Source organism: Saccopteryx leptura, chromosome 6, assembly GCF_036850995.1.
Source record: "Saccopteryx leptura isolate mSacLep1 chromosome 6, mSacLep1_pri_phased_curated, whole genome shotgun sequence".
Classification (NCBI taxonomy): domain Eukaryota; kingdom Metazoa; phylum Chordata; class Mammalia; order Chiroptera; family Emballonuridae; genus Saccopteryx; species Saccopteryx leptura.
Genome location: NC_089508.1, coordinates 30,893,492 through 30,908,299, shown reverse-complemented (window position 1 = coordinate 30,908,299; position 14,808 = coordinate 30,893,492). Strand labels below are relative to the sequence as shown.

Below are 14,808 nucleotides of genomic sequence, written 5' to 3'. Positions count from 1 at the left end.
CTTCACTGCCTGGTCAGGCTATCTGTAGGTTTAAAGTAGGTTTCCTGTAGACAACATATAGGTGGGTCTTATATTTTATACACTGTGATAGTTTCTGTTTTTTAATTGGTGTATTTAGGCCATTCACACTTAAAGTGCTTATTGATGATAGGTGATTAATACTTTCCATATTTGTTAATCTCTTCTGTTCATTGCTTTTGTCTTTGCTTCTTTTCCACTAAGGCTTTATTTTTGCCTTTTGTAGTTGTCATTCTGAAAATTTTTCTCATTCTAATGAAGCCTAGAAATCTTATTTCCTTTAAGCGGCTTTGTCATCCCTTTAAGTAAAAATGCCTTAAAATATTTCCTCTATAAACACTGAGAATTACATCAGACAATATAATTTTTGCTTCAGCAATCAAACATAATCTAGAAAATTCAAAAGGAAAAAAAGGACATTTTATGTACCGATAGTTTTACTCTCATATCCTTCTTCCTTCCCAACATTGTAATATTCTTTGTTTTATAATTTCTTTTGTTTTAAGAATTTTCTTTAGCCATTGTTTCCAGGTCTGGTGACAAATTCTGAGTTTTCCTTAATTTCAGAATGTTTTGATTTCATCTTCATTCCTGATGGATAGTTACACTGGATGTAAAATTCTGTGTTGGTATTTTCTTTTTAACTTTTACGAAGTATTTTGATACTTTCTTCTGACCTCTGTGGTTTCTAATAAGAAATCTGCTGTCTTTTCCTCTATAGGTAATATTTGGCAAGATGTTTTCTCTTCAAGCACTTTGAAGATGTTTTCTTCTCATTAGATTTCAAAATATGGCATGAATTTCATTGGGTAAATTCTGTTTATGGTTACCTCAGGTTCTTGAATCTGTAGTATATAATTTTTTTTTAAATTTAAGAAATCTTCAGATATTATTTCTTTGAATACTTTTCAGCCCTACCCTATTCTTCTCTCCTACTGTGACTGTGATAACCTAAATGTTAGATCTTTGTTATAGTCCTACTGAACTCCTAAAAAAAGGGTGTCTCTAGTTCTTCCTAGATGAATAAAATAGTTTATGAAATGGAATATTCCCGGTGCACAATTCTACAGCACATCATCTGTACATAGCACTGTGTATTTACCACCCCAAATCAAGTCTCCATCTATGACCATTTATCTTCCCATCCCATCCTCCAACTTCTTCCACCCATCCTCCACTCAGAAATCCCTGCACTTTTGTCCATGCCCATGAGTTATTCTCTTCTTTTTGCTCAATCTCTTCAGCCAGCCCAAACCACCACAGCTGTCAGTCTTCTCTCTGAGTCTCTCCCTGTTTTGCTTGTTTACTTTGTTCATTAGATTCCACGTATGAGTGAAATCATATGCTACTTGTCTTTCACTGACTGGCTTCTTCAACTTACAATAAGTCCTCAGGCATAACCTGTGTTACCCCTCAAATAAATAAATAAATTAATTAAAAAATACTAATAGCCCAAGCAGATATCTGACAAAAGCAGCATGGATAAAAGAAACATTTTCTGAGGAGAAATGGAAGGGGACTGCCACTTAAACATGCTGCTATTTAATGGTTATCTCATAGAGCTCAGAATCTATGAATTAAATTAGGAGGTGAAAAGGCTCATCCCTTTAAAACAGAATTTACCTAGAGTTAGAGTTAATATTTTATTGAATTACCTTTTATTCTATGCAATTTTTTTATAGTTGAAATTTTACAGATGATATATTTTTCCAAATACTATACTATAAATTTTCTGCCAAACCATTATAAGCATATTATTCTCAAAAATGTTATACTTTGAGGTGCAATATTAAATACTTGTATATAAAACAAAATAGCAAAGTTATTAATTATATAATAAAAATAAGTTGACTATGGTAATTATAAACAGAATTATAATATATTAATGTTATCTTGGTTATTTAGAGATTTGATGCTATAATAGATGTAGAATATGATAATGACCAAGAAAGTTATTATATTTTAATCCAGTAGTGAAAAGTGATTAAGTGTCTTGGCCAATGCAATAGCATGAGTAAAATTACGAAGAAGAAAGGCATCAAAACTGTGGGAGGATACAGAACGCAATTGAGGAGACTACCTGATTTTAATTATATTGAAGTCGAACAAAAATCTGTATGGAAATGGTAGAGCCACAGCAACATATCCTTGAGAGCCAGCTGCTGTTTCAGGCAGGTGAAAGATCCTTGTTGCTAAGCAGCTAAATCTAGAACTCAGTCATCTGAGAGACAAAAGGAGGTGGGCTTTTCCTCTGTTATATGAGGTCCCCACTACCAATCTTTGTTCATTGATAAGTACAGTATAAACCATTTAGAAAGCAAAGGCCATGTAAACTACTGTTTCTTCTGCTGATAAGTCATTCATGAAGTTTGGCTGTATGTACAAAGTGGTAGCTGGAATATTATGTTGGCTAATGTAAAGTTTAACTTTTAACTTTTTTTTTTCTTTCTTCTTTTCCATGTGAGAGGACAGGAGATAGACAGACTCTCCCATATCCACCCAACAAGGATCCATCCTACAACACCCATCTGGGGCTGATGTTCTGGCCATTTGGGGCCATGCTCACAACCCAGCTATTTTTAGCATCTGAGGCAGAGGATCCATTGAGCCATCCTCAGTGCCTGTGACCTATGTACTTGAACCAATTGAACCATGGAATTTGAGAGCAAAAGTAGGTGGGTGTGGAGAAGGAGATGATCGCTTCTCCAGTGTGCCCTGACCAGGAATTGAACTTAGGATATCCACATGCTGGGCCAACACTCTACCACTGAGCCAACTGGCCAGGGCCTTGTTTTGTTTTTCTTTTTAAAGATGAGACTTACACATGTCTGGGATAAGGTTTGTGGATAGGGTGACTAACCATTCCAGGTTATCTAGGACTGAACATGTTGCTGGGATACGGGACTTGCAGTATTAAAGCCAGGAACCAAGACAGTCCCGGGGAAATCAGAACAAATTGCGGACTCTAATTTCCAGTTAAGAACAAGTAAAATAGGAGAAAATAAAGTTGAAAGTAGGAAAAATTGATAGGACCAGTCCTCAATTAGGTAGGATAAGAGATCTTGGAAGAGAACATGAGGGGTGACTACATGACTTTGGGGGAGGATTATTTTCCCACTGAGACTGGGAGGAAATGGGTGTGGATTCAGATTGTTTTGTAATAGTGAATATCCTAGAAGCCATTTTGTCTTTTTAAATTTGGCATCACTATAGCTATATATATATATGTTACCATGTTCCAGAGTAAGAAATCAAATTTATACATACACAACACAAACATCCCCCAAATTTTGGCACCCTATGTGTAAGAGTTGCTAAGAAATTTCTAGAAATGACATCTGATATTTTTATTCACTTTCCTTAAAGAAAAAACTGCGGCTTAGGAACCAATACACTGATTTCATGACTCACTACTGAGTCAACATTAGTGACAGACAGATGGAAAAACAATGCATTCCAGCCTGATAGAATAAGAACAGAGATGGATGAGTAGAAGTCTTGAGGAATTTGAAATAGCTATGGATAATGGAAAGATGAGTTGGTGAAACATACGGAGGAGGGAAGTTGTCTACTTTGAGATTCCAATAATGTTAGAACATACGGACTTTTTTTGTTTGTATGTCTGTTTGTTTTTTAAGCAAGAAGAGAGGAGATAGACAGACCCCCACATGCACCCTGACCGGGCTCCACCGAGCAACCCCTGTCTGGGGTCAATGTTCGAATCAACTGAGCTGTCCTCAGTGTGTCCGCGGACCAACACTCGAACCAGTCGAGCCACTGGCTGCAAGAGGGGAAGGGAGAGCGAAGCGGAGAGAAGCAGATGGTCACATCTCATGTGTGCCCTGACCAAACATTGAACCCAGGATGTCTGCATGCCAGGCTGAAGCTCTATTCACTGAGCCAACTGGCCAGGGCCTAGAGCATATGGAATTTTTTTTATTCAGTATATATTTTTTAAGGATTTTAAACAGAAATTCTTATGCTGCATTTGCAATAGCAGCAGAATTTTAACATACATTGAAGAGAGTGTAGAAGATCTTTACTGAAGGATGGAAAGGATGACCCGAATAAGTGGAGGGAATCATCTAGTTCCTGTATTCAAGGGTCTAATATTGTATAAGTGTCATTTCTTCTCCTATTCAGTTATCAACCAATAAGTTTCCAATGAAATTCCTAGAAAATATTAATTAAGCTTGACAAAACTGAATCTAAAGTTCATCTAGAGGAAAAGAAATGTGTGAGAGAAACTAAGACTAGTTTAAAAAAAAAAGCAATGTGGCCTGACCAGGCAGTGGCGCAGTGGATAGAGCTTCAGACTGGAATGCGGAGGACCTAGGTTTGAGACCCCGAGGTCACTAGCTTGAGCACGAGCTCATCTGGTTTGAGCAAAGCTCACCAGCTTGGACCTAAGGTCGCTGGCTTGAGCAAGGGGTTACTCAGTCTGCTGAAGGCCCACGGTCAAGTCACACATGAGAAAGCAATCAACTAAAGTGCCACAACGAAAAACTGATGATTAATGCTTCTCATCTCTCTCTGTTCCTGTCTGTCTGTCCCTATCTATCCCTCTCTCTGACCCTCTCTCTGTCTCTGTAAATAAATAAATAAATAAATAAATAAATAAAATTAAAAAAAAGCAATGTGGACTCCCACATAGCTATGGACATTGGTTCAATGGACAAAGTAGGAATCCCCAAAGAAACCCATATTTATATGAAAATTCAGTGTATGATAAAGGTAGAGTTTCAAAGCAGTGTGTGTGTGTGTGAGGGGGCACTATACAATAAATGGGTCTGGGAAAATTGAATATTCATTGACATGAAACCACACACAATTCCCAGAAAAATATTTCATGTGGGTTGAAGAACTTCACCTTTTAAACACCCCACTATAAAAGCAGTAGAAGGAAATGTAGGTATAAAAGGAAACAAGGAGTTCCTTAAACAACTTAAACATAGATTTAAAATATGATCCAGAAATTTCACTACTAGGTTATCCACAAAGTTGAAAACAGGGTTGCAAGCAGGTTGCTTACATACTATGTTCATAGCACATTATTCACAATAATAAAAAGATAGAAACAAGCCGAATGTCCACCAACAGATTATCGAATAAACAGAATGTGATAGAAACATAAAACACACTACTATTCAACCTCAAGTAGGAAAGAAATTTTGACACATGCCACAGCATGGATAAAGTGTGAAGGCATTATGCTGAGTGAAATAAACCAGTCACAAAAGGACAATTGTAATATGATTCCACTTAATTTTTTAAACATTTTATTTATTTAATTAATTGTGTTTACATAGATTCTAGGGTCACCCCAAATGCCTTCCCCCTCCCCCTATTCTCCTCAACATCTCCCTTGCCCCCCTCACTACAGTGCCCTCCCCCCTTCCCTTCAGGTTTCTCCCATCCTATCATCCCCTTTCCCTCTGTCCTCTTTTCCCCTGGTCCCTTTGATCCCTCCTCTGTCTCAATTCTGTTCCTCAGTTCTCATTATAACTTTGATTCCTCAAATGAGTGAGGTCATATGATATTTTTCTTTCTCTGCCTGGCTTATTTCACTCAACACAATAGTTTCCAGGTCCCTCCATATTGTTGCAAAAGGTAATATTTCCCTCTTTTTCATAGCCCCATAGTAGTCCATTGTATATATATGTACCAAAGCTTTTTAATCCACTTGTCCACTGATGGACACTTGGGCTGTTTCCAGATCTTTGCTACTGTGAACAATGCTGCCATAAACATGGGGGTGCATTTCTTTTTTCAGTCGGTGATATGGTGTCCTTGGGATATGTTCCTATAAGTGGGAAGGCTGTGTCAAAGGGCAGTTCCATTTCTAATTTTTTGAGGAATCTCCATACTGTTTTCCACAGTGGCTGCTCCAGTCCGCATTCCCACCAGCAGTGCAGGAGGGTTCCCCTTTCTCCACATCCTTGTCAGCACATATCGTGTGTTGTTTTGTCAATGAGCGCCATTCTGACTGGTATAAGATGATATCTCATTGTGGTTTTAAGTTGCATTTCTCTAATGATTAGTGATGTTGAACATTTTTTCATCACCCCATTGGCCATCTGTATGTCCTCTTTGGAGAAGTGTCTATTCATTTCTTGTGCCCATTTTTTGATTGGATTGTTTGTCTTTCTGGTGTTGAGTTTTACAAGTTCTTCATAAATTTTGGTTATTAATCCCTTATCAGATGTATTGTCAAATATGTTCTCCCATTGTGTGGTTTGTCTTTTTATTCTGTTCATATTGTCTTTAGCTGCGCAAAAGCTTTTTAGATTGATATAGTCCCATTTGTTTATCCTGTCTTTTATTTCATTTGCCTGTAGAGATAATTCAGCAAAGATATTGCTGCAATAGATTTCAGTGAGCTTAATGCCTAAGTTTTCTTCTAGGATACTTATGGTTTCACAATTTACATTTAAGTCCTTTATCCAGTTTGAGTTTATTTATGTGCATGGTGTAAGTTGGTGGTCTACTTTCATTTTTTTGCAGGTAGCTGTTCAGTTTTCCCAACACCATTTGTTAAAGAGGCTGTCTTTACTCCACTGTATGCTCTTACCTCCTTTGTCAAATATCAATTGTCCATAAAGATGTGGGTTTATTTCTGTGTTCTCTGTTCTGTTCCATTGATCTATATGTCTGTTCTTATGCCAGTACCAAGTTGTTTTGAGTACAATGGCCTTATAGTATAACTTGATATCAAGAAGTGTGATACCTCCCACTTATTCTTCTTTATCAAGATTGCTGAGGCTATTCGTGTCCTTTTATGGTTCTATATAAATTTTTGGAATATGTGTTCTATATCTTCAAAGTATGTCATTGGTATTTTAATTGGTATTGCTTGGAATTTATAAATTGCTTTGGGTAATATAGACATTTTAATTATGTTTATTTTTTCTAACCATGAGCATGGTATATGCCTCCATTTGTTTGTGTCTTCCTTGATTCCTATTTTTTTTTTTTTTTTTTGTATTTTCTGAAGTTGGAAACAGGGAGGCAGTCAGACTCCTGCATGTGCCTTACTGGGATCCACCGGCATGCCCACCAGGGGGCGATGCTCTGCCCATCTGGGGCGTTGCTCTATTGCAACCAGAGCCATTCTGGCACCTGAGGCAAAGGCCATAGAGCCATCCTCAGTGCCCGGGCTAACTTTGCTCCAGTGGAGCCTTGGCTGTGGGAGGGGAGGAGAGAGACAGAGACGAAGGAGAGGAGGAAGGGTGGAGAAGCAGATGCGCGCTTCTCCTGTGTGCCCTGGCGGGAATTGAACCTGGGACTCCTGCACACCAGGCCGACGCTCTACCACTGAGCCAACTGGCCAGGGCCTTCCTTGATTTCTTTTATCAATGTTTTATAATTTTCCGAGTACAAGTCTTTAGTCTCCTTGGTTAAATTTACTCCTAGGTACTTTATTTTATTTTTGTTGCAATAATGAAGGGGATTGTTTCCTTAATTTCTCTTTCTGACAGTTCATTTTTTTGTGTATAAAAATGCCTCTGATTTCTGTGTATTAATTTTTATATCCTGCCACCTTGCTGAATTTGTTTATTAGGTCCAGTAGTTTTTTGACTGAGACTTTAGGGTTTTCTATATACAATATCATATCATCTGCAAATAATGATAGTTTTACTTCTTCTTTTCCAATTTGGATGCCTTTTATTTTTTCTTCTTGTTTGATTACTGTAGCTAGGACTTCCAGTACTATGTTGAATAAGAGCAGTGAAAGGGGGCACCCCTGCCTTGTTCCTGATTTTTGGAAAATTGCTTTTAATTTTTGTCCATTAATTATGTTGGCTGTGGGTTTGTCATAGATGGCCTTTATCATGTTGAGGTATGTTCCCTGTATTCCCACTTTGCTAAGAGTTTTGATCATTAATGGATGCTGAATTTTATCCAATGCTTTTTCTGCATCTATTGAAATTATCATGTGGTTTTTCTCCTTCCTTTTGTTTATGTGATGAATCACATTAATTGATTTCTGAATGTTGTACCAGAACATCTCTTGCCTCTCCAGAATAAATTCCACTTGATCATGAAGTATGATTTTATTCATGTATTGCTGGATTCGGTTTGCCAATATTTTGTAGAGGATTTTAGTATCTAAATTTATCAGGGATATTGGCCTATAATTTTCTTTTTTGTGTTATCTTTGCCTGGGTTTGGAATCAGAATTATGATCGCCTCATAAAAGGAACTTGGAAGTGTTCCTTCCTCTTGAATATTTTGAATAGCTTGAGAAGGATAGGAGTTAGTTTTTCTTTGAAATTTTTGTAGAATTCACCAGTGAAGCCATCGGGACCAGGAGTTTTTTTGTGGGGGAGCTTTTTGATAACTGTTTTGATCTCTTTTCTTGTAATCAGTCTGTTTAGGTTTTCTGATTCTTCCAGATTGATTTTTGGTAGATGATATGTTTCAAGGAATTTGTCCATTTCACCTAGGTGTTTAATTTTTTGGCATACAGTTCTTCATATATTTTCTTACAATATTTTGTATCTCTGTTGTATCAGTTGTTATTTTTCTTCACTCTCATTTCTAATTTTATTTATTTAAATCCTCTCTCTTCTTTTCTTGGTAAGTTTTGCTAAAGGTTCATTGATCTTGTTTACCCTTTCAAAGAACTAGCTCTTGGTTTCATTGATCCTCCGTATTGTTTCTTTAGCTTCTACGTCATTTATTTCCACTCTGATCTTTATTATTTCCTTCCTTCTACTACCTCTGGGCTTTACTTGCTGTTCTTTTTCTAGTTCTTTTAGATGAAGGGTTAGGTTGTTTATTTGAGCTTTATCAAGCTTCTTAAGGAATGCCTGTAGTGCTATGAACTTCCCTCTCAGGACTGCTTTTGCTGTGTCCCATAAATTTTGAGTTGTTGTTTGCACATTATTATTTGTTTCTAGAAATGTTTGTATTCCTTCTTGATTTCATTGTTAACCCATTCGTTATTTAATAACATTCTATTTAGTTTCCATGTGTTTGAGTATTTTTCAGTTATTCTGTTGTGGTTGATTTCTAGTTTCATGCCATTGTGAACAGAGAAAATACTTGATATGATTTCAATCTTCTTAAATTTGATGAGATTGCTTTTGTGCCCTAACTTGTGGTCTGTCTTAGAGAATGTACCATGAGCACTTGAAAAGAGTGTATATTCTGCTGCCTTAGGGTAAAAGGTTCTAAAGATATCTATTAAATCGAGTTGATCTAGTATGTCCTTTAAGTCTGCTATTTCTTTGTTAATTTTCTTTCTTGAGGATCTATCTAGTGATGTTAGTGGGGTATTGAAATCTCTTACTATTCTAGTATTGCTATTGATCTCACCCTTTATATCTATCAAAGTCTGCTTTATATATTTAGGTGCTCCTATATTAGGCGTGTAGATATTTATGATGGTTATACCTTCCTGTTGGATTGCTCCTTTTATCATTATGTAGTGACTTTCTTTATCTCTTACTATAGCTTTGGTTTTAAAGTCCATTTTGTCTGATATAAGTATTGTTACCCCAGCTTTTTTTTCATTTCCATTTGCATGAAATATTTTTTCTATCCTTTTACTTTCAGTCTATGTGCATTTTTTGTTTTAAGGTGTGTCTCCTGTAGACAGCATATGTATGGGTCCTGTTTTCTTATTCAAGCAGCTACCCTATGTCTTTTGATTGAATCATTTAATCCATTTACATTTAAGGTTATTATTGATATGTAGTTGTTGTTGTTTTTTTTACATTTTTTTATTTTTTATTTTTATTCATTTTAGAAAGGAGAGAGAGAGAGAAGGGGGGAGGAGCAGGAAGCATCAACTCCCATATGTGCCTTGACCAGGCAAGCCCAGGGTTTAGAACTGGCAACCTCAGCATTTCCAGGTCGACACTTTATTTACTGCGCCACCACAGGTCAGGCCGATATGTAGTTGTTTATTGCCATTTTATTCTTTAAAGCTGTATTCCTTTTTTGGTATATTCTTTTCCCACTTTTATCTGTTTACAACAGGCTGCTTAACATTTCCTGCAGCATTGGTTTGGTTGTAATGAATTCTCTGAGTTTTTTTTTGTCTGGGAAGCTTTTTATTTCTCCTTCAATTTTAAATGATAGCCTTGCTGGATAAAGTAGTCTTGGTTGTAGGCTCTTGTTCTGCATTACTTTGAATATTTCTTGCCATTCCCTTCTGGCCTCAAGTGTTGCTGTTGAGAAGTCTGATGTCATCCTTTGGGGGCTCCTTTGTAGGTGATAGCCTTCTTTTCTCTAGAAGCTTTTAATATTTTCTCTTTATCGCTTAGCTTTCATATTTAATTATGATGTGTCTTGGTGTAGGTCTTTTGGGGTTTTTCTTTAACAGAGTTCTCTTTGCTTCTTGAACTTGTGAGACCCTTCCTTGCATCAATTTAGGAAAGTTTAAAGCTATGATTTGATTGAATAAAGTTTCTATCCCTTGTTCTTTCTCTTCTTCTTCAGGAACCCCTATGATGCAGATGTTATTTCTCTTCATGTTGTCACATAGCTCTTTCAGAGTTTCCTCAGACTTTTTGAGTCTCTTTTTTTTTTCTGCTCTGCTTTCATGCCTTTGTTCATCTTGTCCTCTAACTTGCTGATTTGATCCTCAGCTTCATTCATCCTGCTTTTAATTCCTTCCATTGTGGTATTCATTTCTGATATTGTATTTGTCACCTCTGACTGATTTTTTTTTTAATATTGCAATGTTTTTTTGTATACTTGCTCTCTCTTTATTTAGGTGTTCCTAATGACCATCCATTGTTGTTCTAAGATCCCTAATCATCCTAACAATCATTAGTCTAAACTCTGCATCTGGCAGTTTGGTTATTTCCATATCACTCAGTTCCTTTTCTGGAGATTTCTCTTGTGGTTTCATTTGGATTGCACTTCTCTGTCTTCTCATTATGTCTGTGTGTTTGGGTGTGTTGTTTGTAGGGCTGGTTGAGTCTAGGTTTGGTGTTGTCTGCCTCTAAATTTCAGTTGTGTTATTTCTTGCATATGGGATTTTAAAGCATCACTTTATAGTATTGATAGTAGAATAATGTTTCTTTAGAACTTTAAGTTTCTGGGATCCTAAAAATAATATAAAGAAGGCAAACAATATGGCTCAAACATTATTTAAAGCATTTTTCCATTATTGCCTTCTCACAAGATGAACTCTAAGAAAAATAATATTGTGTGGTTTATATAGTTTACCAGCCTTCTTTACTACACTCTAGTTTTATTAGCCTTTCCAACTTTTCACCCTCCCATACACAACTTCCACTCCATAGTAAGGGACAAACATATTGAGAGATACACGCAATTTAGATATCTTTGTCCTTGAAAATTTTTATATTTGTCTGTAAACTTTGTTTATTTCTAGTGAGCTACTTGCACCTGGAATAAAGTGCCTATCCATTAGCAATGGAATGTGCTCATCTGAATCCAGACTCTCTAGACAGGTAAATGCTAAGGATATTGTTCAGACTGAAACAAGGCCTCCCCATCTACCATCCTCATAGCAAATCTACAATAAATTACAAACTTAAATACTGTATGTTAGAAAGAAAAAGATGAGGTCTACTTGGTCAACTATTTTCCTCTGTGACAGAAAGGCAATCAGAATTTACTGACTACTGACACTATACATTAATGAGGAGTTCAGAATATTAGGCATGTGTAAACATAATGGCCTGGAGAATGAATGAAGAGAAGAAGAAAATGGCATGGGAGGGTTTGAAATATCAGCTGACTTCTCACCTCCATCCATTTCCAGTTCTGATTATACATTCCCTTTTTGAGATTTTCACAAACACATTGTTTTGAGATTCTCACCTTAGTGGTGTATGGGTGTTTTGATAGTGAAATAGAAAAAGTACATGGCAGAATTAAACCAGTTGTGTTTGTTTTGCAAATTAGTGTTATTATAGAGCTTTAGGGGATTAAAGATTTGGGCATAAAGTGGTTGAAGTGATAAAACTGGTCACCTAGTCTCAATTGGAATAAAATTGAAGAGGGGCATGAGATTGAGAGAAATGAAACATAATGGAAGACAAAAGTATTTGGGTTCTCTTTGAGTTTGAGAAATAGGTATAGCAGGAGTAAGGGAGAGCTGGAAGGATTAAAATTATTGGTAAATTGTTAGGATGTAAAAAATGGTTTTGTTCTGTTTCATTTGGTGACATCAAGGTATAGATTGATAGTGAGTGGGTAAACTGAAATACCGTAAAGCTGAATTGGAAAAGTTTAAAAAATGTTGAAAAATGCTTGTGATTTTCAGATGAATTGTCTATATAATTGCTATCATCATTTATGAGGAAGGTGCGATTTTTGGGTGGAGAATAAGTATCAGTCAGGTATCAAAGGCTTTGAAGTTTATAACAGAATGTCAGGGAGTGGTTAATGGAAGAGTGCAAAGAAAAGTTAAAAAATTAGTGTAGTCAAATGTAGCAGGATGAATGGTTTAGAAAAAACTTTGTGGGCTGCGGAGAATGAGAGCCCAGACTCTGGATCACAAGGTACATAGAAATACTGAGAACTAGATTTTTCTAGAGTGAGCTTTAGGGAAAGAAGTAAATTCTGTTGAATCTCCAGTTTAAGAATTAGATATAGAGAGCTCTGTGAAGAGGTTTAGGATTGAATTTGGTTCTCAAACTTTCTTCCTTGGTCATCAAAAAAATAAAAAATAAATAAATGAAAAGACTGCAGCAGTCATAGGGAAAGCAATACAAATAGATATAAAGGAATTTGAATCAGTGTAAAGGAAATATTGACAAGGAATAAATTCAAAGTCCAGGAGATTATTAGTAGTTAAGGCATCTTCATTTTCATATCTCCTATGCAAGTCTTCTCAGATTTAATGTTAAGAGGAGTACCTATCATCCAACTGCAACAATTACCAATACAGGCCAATCCTCTCTTAGCTATAACTTCTTCCTTCCCAACATCATTTATTGAAAGCAAATCTAATTTTGTGATTCATTAATCATTTTTTTAATATCCAGTATTTTCTCACTCCCACTATTTTATACCTATTCCCACCACCTTCTCTCCTAACCCTCTTTTTATTTTCAATTTCAGCACAGAAACTCTGCTGGCCAACTCTGCTGGGACTCAGATCCTTAAAGGTCATTTTTACATAATGACCAGCTTAGAGGGAAGAGCCAGATTCAGAGTGTCTCCCATTCATTTTCTCTGTATATCTGACTCCATCATGGCAGTTCCATAATGGTGGCTGGTGAGGCCAGGCTGTCTATGAGTGTTGTTCTCTTGCTGCTTTGGCCTGGGGTATCTGTGTTTCCTTCTGGCCTCTCTCAGGCTAGGTCTGTGAAACACCTCAGCTCCCCAGAAGTGGTGATTCCCCTAAAGGTGACCAGCAGGGCCAGGGGTGCAGAGACTCCAGGCTGGCTCTCCTATAGCATTCAGTTTGGGGGCTGGAGATACATTGTCCACATGGGAATCAAGAAGCTCTTGGTTTCCAGACACCTACTAGTGTTCACCTACACGGACCAGCATGCCCTCCAGGAAGAACAGCCTTTTGTTCCTAATGACTGCTACTATCATGGTTATGTTGAGGGCTTCCATGAGTCCCTGGTTGCTCTCAGTACCTGTTCTGGAGGTTTTCCAGGAATGCTACAAATAAATAACCTTGCTTATGAAATCTAGCCCATTTGGCACTCTACCACATTTGAACATCTGATTTATAAGATAAACATTAATGAGACACAGTTCCTGCCTATTAATGTGGCTTAACAAAGAAGGAAATAGCACACCAACAATTGGGATTTGTAAAAGCCGAGAATACAACTCGGAAACAATATTCTACTGATAACTGGTGGATCCTCTCATGGTTTCTGGAGCTGGTTGTGGTGGTAGACCAAAATTTTCTCATTTACTCTGAAAGCAACTTCTCAAAGGTGCAGAAGGATGTATTTTTTATTAATACCATAGTGGATTCCATCTATCAGCAGTTGGGTACTTATGTGATTTTGGTTGGGGTTGAGATTTGGAACCATGAGAATGTTTTCCCAATGATAAGCATAGAGCAGGTTCTGGAGGATTTTACTCAGTGGAAACAAATCAGACTTTCCTGGCTACAATATGATGCCGCACATATTTTCATTAAAAATTCACTTATGAGTACACTTGGTATAGCCTATGTTGCAGGAATATGTCATCCTCCTATTGACTGTGGAGTTAATAATTTCCAAGGAGACCCTTGGTCTCTTTGTGCCCGCTCTGTGGCCCATGAATCAGGTCATACTTTAGGTATGCGGCATGATGAAGAATTCTGTTCATGTGAGCAAAGTGGTTGCATCATGAATGCTATCAGAGTGCCAGCAGAAAGATTCACCAAGTGCAGTTATGCAGATTTTACCAAAACCACATGAAACCAGGGATCATGTCTGCACAATCCTCCAAGTCCAGGGAATGTCCTCATGCCAAAGCATTGTGGGAATGACGTGGTTGAAGAAGGAGAGGAATGTGACTGTGGATCTATAAAGCAGTGTGAACAAGATCCCTGTTGTCTGTTGAACTGCACTCTGAGTCCTGGTGCTACTTGTGCTTTTGGGCTTTGTTGCAAAGACTGCAAGTTCATGCCATCAGGGACAGTGTGCAGACAAAAAAATCAGTGAGTGTGACCTTCCAGAGTGGTGCACTAGGACATCCCATCAGTGCCCAGAAGATGCTCATGATTTAGGTGGGTTTAATTTATTTGGAAGCACAAAAAGGAGTGTTTTAATGAGGAAGTTTCCAGTATGGGCTACTGGGGTCATCCCCTGTGGACTCTATAAAAAGTTATGTGAAATACACCTTTGG

General features: G+C 37.2%; 1 pseudogene; it reads left to right on the top strand.

Moving 5' to 3' along the window:
* The first annotated feature begins 13,215 nt into the window (after positions 1–13,215).
* Positions 13,216–14,808, top strand: part of LOC136377024 (disintegrin and metalloproteinase domain-containing protein 21-like) — a 43,934-nt pseudogene continuing 42,341 nt past the window's right edge.